This window comes from Rhinoderma darwinii, chromosome 3 (assembly GCF_050947455.1).
Source record: "Rhinoderma darwinii isolate aRhiDar2 chromosome 3, aRhiDar2.hap1, whole genome shotgun sequence".
Taxonomy (NCBI): domain Eukaryota; kingdom Metazoa; phylum Chordata; class Amphibia; order Anura; family Rhinodermatidae; genus Rhinoderma; species Rhinoderma darwinii.
Window position 1 is genome coordinate 358,454,539 of NC_134689.1, and position 11,712 is coordinate 358,466,250.

An 11,712-nucleotide genomic window follows, 5' to 3' on the forward strand; every position below is an offset into this window, starting at 1 on the left:
TCAGCAGGGGTGCTTGCATTTCTATACTATACAAACAAACAATCTACCCTTATGCTGTATACACAAATCTTGCTGCCATATACTGCACACACAATTCATATCCCTATACATTCTTCCTGTTTCCGTTGTGCTAGGTGCTGCCAAGCCTACCATATGATGGAATGAGGATCCGTTCTCCTCTCCCCTGCAAAAGCACACTTTGATTGATGATGTGTAGAGTGTATGAAATGGGAGTGCTGCTACTGGCTTGAAAAAGGATAGAGGTCAGTCAACCTGTAGGACAAAAAGACAAAACCGAGAAGTGGAAACTGCCATGTTTGTGGTAGCTATGCACAATGTACAATGCCCATGAGCAATCTCCCTTCCCACATCCACTAGAACCACATCCCACATCCAAATGCACCATGAGAAGCTTGTTCTGCTTGCTTGTGCCAGTTACTGCATGTCTCCTAAATATAAACTCATAGGTTGATTGGTGCCTATTGAATTGACTGTAGAGTGCGTGTGATTTTGACATTTTTTTAACGAGTAGTTTGAAATCATCTCTTATTTTTTTGCAGGAATTAATACATTGTAGGTATGAAAAATTTAATTTTTATGGTTTTTTTCACAAATGAGTTTTGTATAGGACAAACGTTTCATCTACAGTACAAGAAACGAAGTAAATGCACCCTGACAATTTTGTTATCTCTATCTTTAAACACACACGACACCTATTTTGGAGTCTCCTTTTTTTCTCAGTATGGTGTATTTCAGAAGGAAAATGTTGTTCAGGAATTATGCGGCAGATGTGACTGCCCTATGCAGTGCCCTCCCCTTCTGGATACCCAAAGATAAGGGCCTTGAGAACCTTCTTCCAGAATCGGATGAATCGGTCACATTTTCCTGTATACCTGGCCAACACAAACGCATCATACCATGCAGTTTGGGTGAGGCGGACTTAGCGTCTTGTACCATGTTTCGGTCTTACGCATGGCACCGTAGGGCTTAATGACTTGATGGGATAAGTCCACCCCACCCATGAAGCAGTTGTAGTCCACTATGCAGCCAGGCTTGGTGATTGGGGTGATCGATCCAAAAACACAGCGATGACATCAGTGTCAGCGTAAACCTATCATAGTGGAAGGATTTGCACGTCTTCCTTGTTTTGGATCCACTCCTGAAGTTTGGCTTGCAAACACTGAAGTATAATACTGACCAAAACACAACTGAGTGAATGAGGCTTTACTTGATTTTTTTCATTTAGAAGAGGGTAAAAAAAGAGCACAAGCAGGAAAGCCTCATAAATTGAAGAGACGTTGTCAAGGTGGGATTTGAACTTTAAACCCCAGCACTGAAAGGCGCTGCTCTAACCACTAAGCTATAGTTTCAGCCAATCATAGAGCTGGCTTTTTGATATATTCTAATGAGCAGGTGGCGAAAGAAGCAACGCAACTGCATTTCACTTCCATTCTACTCAATGCTCCATTTTACTTCTGGCTTTCTGTAGGACAACTCTTTTCAGCAGGGGTGCATGCATTTCTATACTATACAAACAAACAATCTACCCTTATGCTGTATACACAAATCTTGCTGCCATATACTGCACACACAATTCATATCCCTATACATTCTTCCTGTTTCCGTTGTGCTAGGTGCTGCCAAGCCTACCATATGATGGAATGAGGATCTGTTCTCCTCTTCCCTGCAAAAGCACACTTTGATTGATGATGTGTAGAGTGTATGAAATGGGAGTGCTGCTACTGGCTTGAAAAAGGATAGAGGTCAGTCAACCTGTAGGACAAAAAGACAAAACCGAGAAGTGGAAACTGCCATGTTTGTGGTAGCTATGCACAATGTACAATGCCCATGAGCAATCTCCCTTCCCACATCCACTAGAACCACATCCCACATCCACATGCACCATGAGAAGCTTGTTCTGCTTGCTTGTGCCAGTTACTGCATGTCTCCTAAATATAAACTCATAGGTTGATTGGTGCCTATTGAATTGACTGTAGAGTGCGTGTGATTTTGACATTTTTTTAACGAGTAGTTTGAAATCATCTCTTATTTTTTTGCAGGAATTAATACATTGTAGGTATGAAAAATTTAATTTTTATGGTTTTTTTCACAAATGAGTTTTGTATAGGACAAACGTTTCATCTACAGTACAAGAAACGAAGTAAATGCACCCTGACAATTTTGTTATCTCTATCTTTAAACACACACGACACCTATTTTGGAGTCTCCTTTTTTTCTCAGTATGGTGTATTTCAGAAGGAAAATGTTGTTCAGGAATTATGCGGCAGATGTGACTGCCCTATGCAGTGCCCTCCCCTTCTGGATACCCAAAGATAAGGGCCTTGAGAACCTTCTTCCAGAATCGGATGAATCGGTCACATTTTCCTGTATACCTGGCCAACACAAACGCATCATACCATGCAGTTTGGGTGAGGCGGACTTAGCGTCTTGTACCATGTTTCGGTCTTACGCATGGCACCGTAGGGCTTAATGACTTGATGGGATAAGTCCACCCCACCCATGAAGCAGTTGTAGTCCACTATGCAGCCAGGCTTGGTGATTGGGGTGATCGATCCAAAAACACAGCGATGACATCAGTGTCAGCGTAAATCTATCATAGTGGAAGGATTTGCACGTCTTCCTTGTTTTGGATCCACTCCTGAAGTTTGGCTTGCAAACACTGAAGTATAATACTGACCAAAACACAACTGAGTGAATGAGGCTTTACTTGATTTTTTTCATTTAGAAGAGGGTAAAAAAAGATCAGAAACAGGAAAGCCTCATAAATTGAAGAGACATTGTCAAGGTGGGATTTGAACTTTAAACCCCAGCACTGAAAGGCGATGCTCTAACCACTAAGCTATAGTTTCAGCCAATCATAGAGATGGCTTTTTGATATATTCTAATGAGCAGGTGGCGAAAGAAGCAACGCAACTGCATTTCACTTCAATTCTATTCAATGCTCCATTTTACTTCTGCCTTTCTGTAGGACAACTCTTTTCTTCAGCAGGGGTGCTTGCATTTCTATACTATACAAACAAACAATCTACCCTTATGCTGTATACACAAATCTTGCTGCCATATACTGCACACACAATTCATATCCCTATACATTCTTCCTGTTTCCGTTGTGCTAGGTGCTGCCAAGCCTACCATATGATGGAATGAGGATCCGTTCTCCTCTCCCCTGCAAAAGCACACTTTGATTGATGATGTGTAGAGTGTATGAAATGGGAGTGCTGCTACTGGCTTGAAAAAGGATAGAGGTCAGTCAACCTGTAGGACAAAAAGACAAAACCGAGAAGTGGAAACTGCCATGTTTGAGGTAGCTATGCACAATGTACAATGCCCATGAGCAATCTCCCTTCCCACATTGACTAGTAAACCTCAACTCTATTTATATGTCCGTAGTAAGAGAAACTTTGACCTTAGGGAGAGTGGGAGGCATATCGCAAGACAATGGAAAGGGACCTGGCTACTAAATGACCCACCCTCGCTGAAAACCCTACCCCTATAGAAAGTCCAAACTAGAATAGAATATTTAGGAGTATTTTATTGGAAAGAAGTTGCTTGTGCCCCTTTTGACAGACACCAGCTCATTAGCATATATCGATGAGCAAGGCCTCTGATTGGTTGGTGTGGTTGTTTACTTGTTAGAGAATCACCTTGAAGTGCTGTGGGTTGAAATCCTGCTTTGTCAACATCTGCACCATGAGAAGCTTGTTCTGCTTGCTTGTGCCAGTTACTGCATGTCTCCTAAATATAAACTCATAGGTTGATTGGTGCCTATTGAATTGACTGTAGAGTGCGTGTGATTTTGACATTTTTTTAACGAGTCGTTTGAAATCATCTCTTATTTTTTTGCAGGAATTAATACATTGTAGGTATGAAAAATTTAATTTTTATGGTTTTTTTCACAAATGAGTTTTGTATAGGACAAACGTTTCATCTACAGTACAAGAAACGAAGTAAATGCACCCTGACAATTTTGTTATCTCTATCTTTAAACACACACGACACTTATTTTGGAGTCTCCTTTTTTTCTCAGTATGGTGTATTTCAGAAGGAAAATGTTGTTCAGGAATTATGCGGCAGATGTGACTGCCCTATGCAGTGCCCTCCCCTTCTGGATACCCAAAGATAAGGGCCTTGAGAACCTTCTTCCAGAATCGGATGAATCGGTCACATTTTCCTGTATACCTGGCCAACACAAACGCATCATACCATGCAGTTTGGGTGAGGCGGACTTAGCATCTTGTACCATGTTTCGGTCTTACGCATGGCACCGTAGGGCTTAATGACTTGATGGGATAAGTCCACCCCACCCATGAAGCAGTTGTAGTCCACTATGCAGCCAGGCTTGGTGATTGGGGTGATCGATCCAAAAACACAGCGATGACATCAGTGTCAGCGTAAATCTATCATAGTGGAAGGATTTGCACGTCTTCCTTGTTTTGGATCCACTCCTGAAGTTTGGCTTGCAAACACTGAAGTATAATACTGACCAAAACACAACTGAGTGAATGAGGCTTTACTTGATTTTTTTCATTTAGAAGAGGGTAAAAAAAGATCACAAGCAGGAAAGCCTCATAAATTGAAGAGACGTTGTCAAGGTGGGATTTGAACTTTAAACCCCAGCACTGAAAGGCGATGCTCTAACCACTAAGCTATAGTTTCAGCCAATCATAGAGATGGCTTTTTGATATATTCTAATGAGCAGGTGGCGAAAGAAGCAACGCAACTGCATTTCACTTCAATTCTATTCAATGCTCCATTTTACTTCTGCCTTTCTGTAGGACAACTCTTTTCTTCAGCAGGGGTGCTTGCATTTCTATACTATACAAACAAACAATCTACCCTTATGCTGTATACACAAATCTTGCTGCCATATACTGCACACACAATTCATATCCCTATACATTCTTCCTGTTTCCGTTGTGCTAGGTGCTGCCAAGCCTACCATATGATGGAATGAGGATCCGTTCTCCTCTCCCCTGCAAAAGCACACTTTGATTGATGATGTGTAGAGTGTATGAAATGGGAGTGCTGCTACTGGCTTGAAAAAGGATAGAGGTCAGTCAACCTGTAGGACAAAAAGACAAAACCGAGAAGTGGAAACTGCCATGTTTGAGGTAGCTATTTTTTGATTGAAAATGCTTTATTGACAATCAGTCGTCATCATACAAACATTACTGCGACGCAGCGCAAGCCATGAAGCAGCAAATAATAAATAATAACAGTCGTCACACATAACATGACAGTATAATACACAGTACAGGCTAGCCTATGCTATACATTACACCACATGCTACACTAACATTCTTGCATTCACTAAAGCCAAACAACAAAGCATTACAGACAAGTGATGGGATAGGGGAGTGGGTAGGAGGGGATAGGGAAGGGGGAAATCACAGGCCCGAAGCTTTATTGAAAGACAACACACAAGAAGGGAGAGTGGGGGGAAGGGGAGTATCAGTCCTCTTCCTCATCGACGTCCGGGCTGTCCCAGGTGGAATAGTCTCTGAGCAGGCTGTGGATCAGCCTGCGGCAGTCCTGGACGGACACACTCTCTCTCCGCAAAATCAGACGGTTCCTGGCAAACCATATAGCGTCCTTAAAGCAGTTCATAAGGCGCCAGGCTTCCTGGATTGCTCCATCCGTGGTATTCCCAGGAAATAGTCCATAAAGTACCGAGCGGTACGACAGTCTGTTCCTGGGTACTGAGTCCTTGAGTTCATGTTCCAAGGCTTTCAACAGACCCTGTGCAAAGGGGCACTGCCAGAAAATGTGCAAAGATGTTTCCTCCGTGAAGGGGCACCTGGGGCAGTACCGGGTCTTGCACAGGTTGCGGGCATGCATGAATGACCTAAGAGGCAGTCCTCCCTGGATGGCCATCCATGAAATGTCCTTGTGCCCATTGGTCAACCTGCCAGATGACACGTTAGTCCAAACAGTCTCCAACGTGTCGGCATGAAGCCCTGGAACAAACTCCAGTGAGTCCTTTGCTCTGATGTGCTTGTGGATCGTCTTAGGTTTCCACAAGTCGGGCTTAAGACCCTCCAGTTGATGCTCCCTCACAAACCGGACGACATCTCCGTAGAACCAGGGAGCGTGCCAGTTGTAAGGGAAGGAGCTGTCCCACTTGTCCCAGCCAAAACCTCGCCAGAGGGGAAGGAGGAAGTAGCGGGACATGGCCTTGCCCGCAGAGCCGTTTGCTGTCCTCAGAGTCCTACGAACACAGTCACATACAAAAGCGATCCGCAGCAGAGTGGGAATGTCGGGTATACCCTTCCCACCTTTGCGGGGCTCCTTGTACATAACAGTCCGCTTTACTCTGTCCATTTTCGAGCCCCAGATGAAGCGAAACACAGTCCTGGTAATGGCCCTCGAGACGGTGGCAAGAGGGGGCCATGCCTGTGCAGTGTATTGTAGCACAGGCAAGACTTCGTTACGCAGGACCATTGCTTTGCCCTCAATAGTGAGTTGTCTGAGGCTCCACAGTCCGATCCTTTGGTTGACTTTGGCCAAGCGTTCTTCCCACGACTTTAGGGCTGCACCTTCCTTACCGAACCAGACTCCCAGAATTTTGATGAAGTCCGGCTTGATAGTAAACGGGAAGGAGGCAGGAGAAGGCAGATACCACTTTCCGAAGAGCATGGCTTCCGACTTCCCGCAGTTGACTTTTGCCCCTGAAGCGCGTCCGAACTCCTCACAGGTCTGGACGAGTGCAGTCACCGAACTCTGGTCAGCGCAGAAGACGGTCACGTCGTCCATGTACAGCGAGCATTTGACCTCGAAGTGTCCTGGACCTGGTGCGGTGATCCCTCTGATCTCTCCATTCTGCCGGATAGCCTCTGCGAAGAGCTCTATAACACAAACAAAAAGGAGAGGTGAAAGAGGACAGCCTTGTCTAACCCCCGATGATACAGGAAAGGGGTCAGTCTTCCAGCCGTTCACCAGCACCGAGCTGTAAATGTCGCAATACATCAGGTTAACATACAAACAGAACAACCTGCCAAGCCGCAGCCTACGCAGAGCCTTACCCATGAATTCGTGAGAGACCCGGTCAAAAGCCTTCTCCTGATCCAGACTGACCAGGGCCGCGTGTGTACGGCGGCTTTGCATGTAATGCACCGTGTCCCTCACCAGGGCAAGACTGTCGGCCACCCTACGGCCAGGAATGCCGCAGGTTTGGTCCGATCCGATGATCTGTCCGATGACAACCTTCAGTCTGTTGGTCAATACTTTGGCGAGGATCTTGTAGTCCACGTTCAGGAGAGAGATGGGACGCCAGTTTTTCAGGTCACATCTCTCCCCCTTCCGCTTATACAAGATCGTGATCATGCCTTCTCTCAAGGACGGTGGCATTCTACCCTCCACCACCATCTCCTCATAGAGCTCCAGCAGGTCCGGACAGATCAAGTCCCCCAGCGCTACATAGAGCTCTGCTGGGAGACCATCACTGCCCGGGGTCCTGCCGGGTCTGAAGGATTTAGCGGCAGAGAGCAGTTCCTCCACCGTCAGGGGTACGTCCATAGCCTCCGTACCTGCAGGATCAAGATGATTAGTGATACCTGACAGGAATTTATCGGCGGCTTCGGGGTCAGTGGTTTTCCGGGAGTAGAGGCTTCGGTAGTAGTCTGTGACGACTCCCATCACCTCCTTCTTCCCAGAATGCATGTTTCCGGTCTCATCTCGGAGTTCCTTCAGGGGCGTGTGGCCGGCATGGAGTTTCCTGAAAAAGAACGAGTTACATTTCTCACCCTTCTCCAGGTTCTCCACCTTGGAACGAAAGATAATTCGCTTGGATTCCTCCTCAAAGTGCCTTTTCAGGCCCTTTTTGGCTTCCTCCAGCTCCTTCCTGACGTCCCAGCCGCATTGAAGGAGGTCTTGCAGGGATCGCAGCTGACGCTGCATCTCTCTGAAGTCTCTCTTCCTCTCACACGCCTGTTGACGACTTTTTGCCTGAAAGAAACAACGAAATTCAACTTTAACATATTCCCACCAGTCACAGGTTTTGTCAAAGAAAACTTTATCATTCCTCCAAACAATATAGGCGTCTCTAAGTTCCGCCAGTACCTCCTCTCTTTCCAGCAGGGCACAATTCAGCTTCCAGGAGCCAGGGCCGGGAGGAAAACCGTGGCCGATGGCACCCTGGAAGAGAATGGCCCTGTGGTCAGAGAAGAAGCAGGGGATCATGGAGTGCCCATGCTGCTTGACTGCCCGGGAGGTGAACACAAAGTCAATCCGAGAACGAAGTGAGCCATCGGGTCGGCTCCATGAATAGTTCACAGAGCCGATCCCCATGGAGCCCACAACGTCCTGCAAGGATGCTTCGGTTACCATCTCGATAAGCAGTTTGGAACTGACATCCAGCTTGATTGAAGTGCCGGAACTTCGTCCATCCTCTTCGATGGGGCAGTTGAAGTCCCCGGCCATCACCACTGCCCTAGTGGTGGCGAGCTGGGTCCGCAGGGTCTGGAATAGTTCCAGGCGCTCAGCCTTCATAGGGGGAGCGTACACGTTGATGAGCCTAATCGGCTCTCCCGCCCAGGAACCGTCTACGACCAACAAGCGGCCGCAGACGAGCTCCTGGACAGAGTCAACAGTAAATACGCTTCCCCTAATCAGGATGGCAACCCCTGCAGACTTACAGTCGCCCCCACCAGACCAGTAGGACGGGCCATGGGTCCACTGCCTGGCCAGGTGATGATATGACCTGGAAGAGGGGAGAGTACATTCCTGCAGCATAAATATATCACTCGACTGCTTGGAAAGAAAAGTTAGCACCATCTGACATCTAGTCCTATCTCTAACACTCCTCACATTGAGGCTAAAGATGTCAAGTTTAGCAGCCATGGGGGAGAATAAAGAAGGTTAGTGCAAACGATACACCTTAGTTACCAGTCCGGTCGGGCGGATCCTCCTCGCCTGGCGGGTCCGAAAGATCCAGCAGGCCCTCTGACAAAAATTGTTCCAGGATTGTAGCCACCTGGATGTCTGTTGTGAAGTCGATGACCTCAGGTTCAGACACGAGTTCCTCCACCATCTGCTCCATTTCCTCCTGCTGCGCAAGGGAATCTTCGCAGATTTCCACGACTTGTCGCTTTGAGGACTCAGCCGCTGGGCTGTCCCTCACCTTTCTCTTCCTCTGGATGGCACCTGAGGAGACAAGAGGGGGAAAATCCTCCAGGGAGAGGACTCCAGCAGCTGGAGAGGAAGATGTTAGTGCTGCTGGAGCTGGGGAGAAGGGAGGCTGGGTTGGGAGAGGTGCAGGTGACAGGACCACTGAGATGGGTGGGTAGGAGAAGGTGAGAGCCTCAGTGGGGGTGACAGGGGTTGGGGACGGGGGGGTGGGGAGGGCCGGGCGAGGGAGGGTGGGAAGGGTAGGGCGAGGGAGGGCCGGGAGAGGGGGGGGAGGGACTGTCGTCTTCTTACCATCCTTCTTTTTCCCGATCTTCTGTGCCGCTGGAGCTCTGGCTGGGGCGGGGTTCCCTCTGGCTGGAGCTTTCGCTGCTACAGTTGCCCAGGATCGATCCCTCTTCGGGCAGTCCTTGTAAGAGTGGGCTGCTTGTCCGCAGAGGTTGCACATTGTCCGTTTCGGGCAGTCTTTGGTCTCGTGTCCTGTTACCCGGCAGTTCTTGCAGGCGTCCTCCTTGCAGTCCTTCATCGAATGACCCTTCTTGCTGCATCTCCTGCAGATCTGCGGCATGTCCGGGTAGTAGATGAGGCCGTAGGAGTTGCCCAGCGAGAATGACTGGGGCAGGTGCTGGAGGCCGTCTTCCGCACTTGAATCCTTGTTGAGTCGGACGATTACCGACCACTTGCCAGTCCAGAAGCCGAGTCCGTTCAGGATGTGGGTGGGTTCCCTCACCACTGTGCAGAACCGCTTCAGGAGCGTGGTGATGTCTTTGCCGGGGGTGTGTGGGTTCCGCATTGAGACCGTCACCCGCCTTTCCTCTCTTTGGACAGGGCAGTTGCCCACAAAGCGAGAGAAAGGGGATTCAGGCCTCGCCGCTTTCACCATCTCCCAGTACCTTCTGCAGATGTTGATCGAAGCGAAGGTCACGAAGAACATCCCGGTCATGAAGGCCTGGATGCTGATGGTCTCCGGCTTAGCGAAGCCCTGGTCCAGGAGCATCTTCTGGCAGAACACTTCTTCCGTCATGTCCGGCACTCTCCCGTCCACCTCCTTCAGCTTCAGGGCCACCGTCTGCTTCATCCAGGGCTCCAGGGTTGGAGCAGCCTGGTTCGGCTTCCTGGTGGCCTGTCCGCTTGAGGAGGCTTCAGGAGGAGATGTCCTGGCCTGGGCCGGCTCACCTGGTCCATCAGCCTTCTCCTTCTGGGTGGCAGGGTTGCTGGTTGAGGCCATGGCTTCTTCCAGCTGTTCCTGTCGCTTGGGGAGGATCTTCGATAGCTCTTTCCCGAAGGGGGCGGAGCTATGCAAATCTTCTCCTTGCTGGCCGAGGTTCTTCCACGAAATTTCTTCCGCAGCGGTTCCTCGTCGAGCTTCTTCTGCGGCCGAGCTTCTTCAAAGATCCCCTTCAGCAGCGGCTCTTCTCCGAAGGTCTCTGTCGCAGTTCTCCTTCTTCCCGGCAGCGATCTCCCGGAGCTTCTTCCCCGATGGCGGCTTCTCCCTTCTGGATCGTCGTCTTCGCTGGTTCTTCTCCGCAGTTCGTCGCCGGCTTCGTCTGGAACGCTCTTGGATCGCTAAGCTAGTGTTTATAGCCCCCAGTGGTTCTCCGAGCTATCTATCCTTACAAGGACTGATAAGAACAGATACTACACTTGATCTTAGCCAAAAGGCCGAGAAGCGATATAAACTCATAGGTTGATTGGTGCCTATTGAATTGACTGTAGAGTGCGTGTGATTTTGACATTTTTTTAACGAGTAGTTTGAAATCATCTCTTATTTTTTTGCAGGAATTAATACATTGTAGGTATGAAAAATTTAATTTTTATGGTTTTTTTCACAAATGAGTTTTGTATAGGACAAACGTTTCATCTACAGTACAAGAAACGAAGTAAATGCACCCTGACAATTTTGTTATCTCTATCTTTAAACACACACGACACCTATTTTGGAGTCTCCTTTTTTTCTCAGTATGGTGTATTTCAGAAGGAAAATGTTGTTCAGGAATTATGCGGCAGATGTGACTGCCCTATGCAGTGCCCTCCCCTTCTGGACACCCAAAGATAAGGGCCTTGAGAACCTTCTTCCAGAATCGGATGAATCGGTCACATTTTCCTGTATACCTGGCCAACACAAACGCATCATACCATGCAGTTTGGGTGAGGCGGACTTAGCGTCTTGTACCATGTTTCGGTCTTACGCATGGCACCGTAGGGCTTAATGACTTGATGGGATAAGTCCACCCCACCCATGAAGCAGTTGTAGTCCACTATGCAGCCAGGCTTGGTGATTGGGGTGATCGATCCAAAAACACAGCGATGACATCAGTGTCAGCGTAAATCTATCATAGTGGAAGGATTTGCACGTCTTCCTTGTTTTGGATCCACTCCTGAAGTTTGGCTTGCAAACACTGAAGTATAATACTGACCAAAACACAACTGAGTGAATGAGGCTTTACTTGATTTTTTTCATTTAGAAGAGGGTAAAAAAAGAGCACAAGCAGGAAAGCCTCATAAATTGAAGAGACGTTGTCAAGGTGGGATTTGAACTTTAAACCCCAGCACTGAAAGGCGATGCTC

At 47.9% G+C, this 11,712-nt stretch overlaps 1 pseudogene; it reads right to left on the reverse strand.

The window, feature by feature from the left end:
- Positions 1–10,716: 10,716 nt before the first annotated feature.
- LOC142751145 (U2 spliceosomal RNA) lies at positions 10,717–10,818 on the reverse strand (annotated as a pseudogene).
- Between the last annotated feature and the right edge of the window lie 894 nt (positions 10,819–11,712).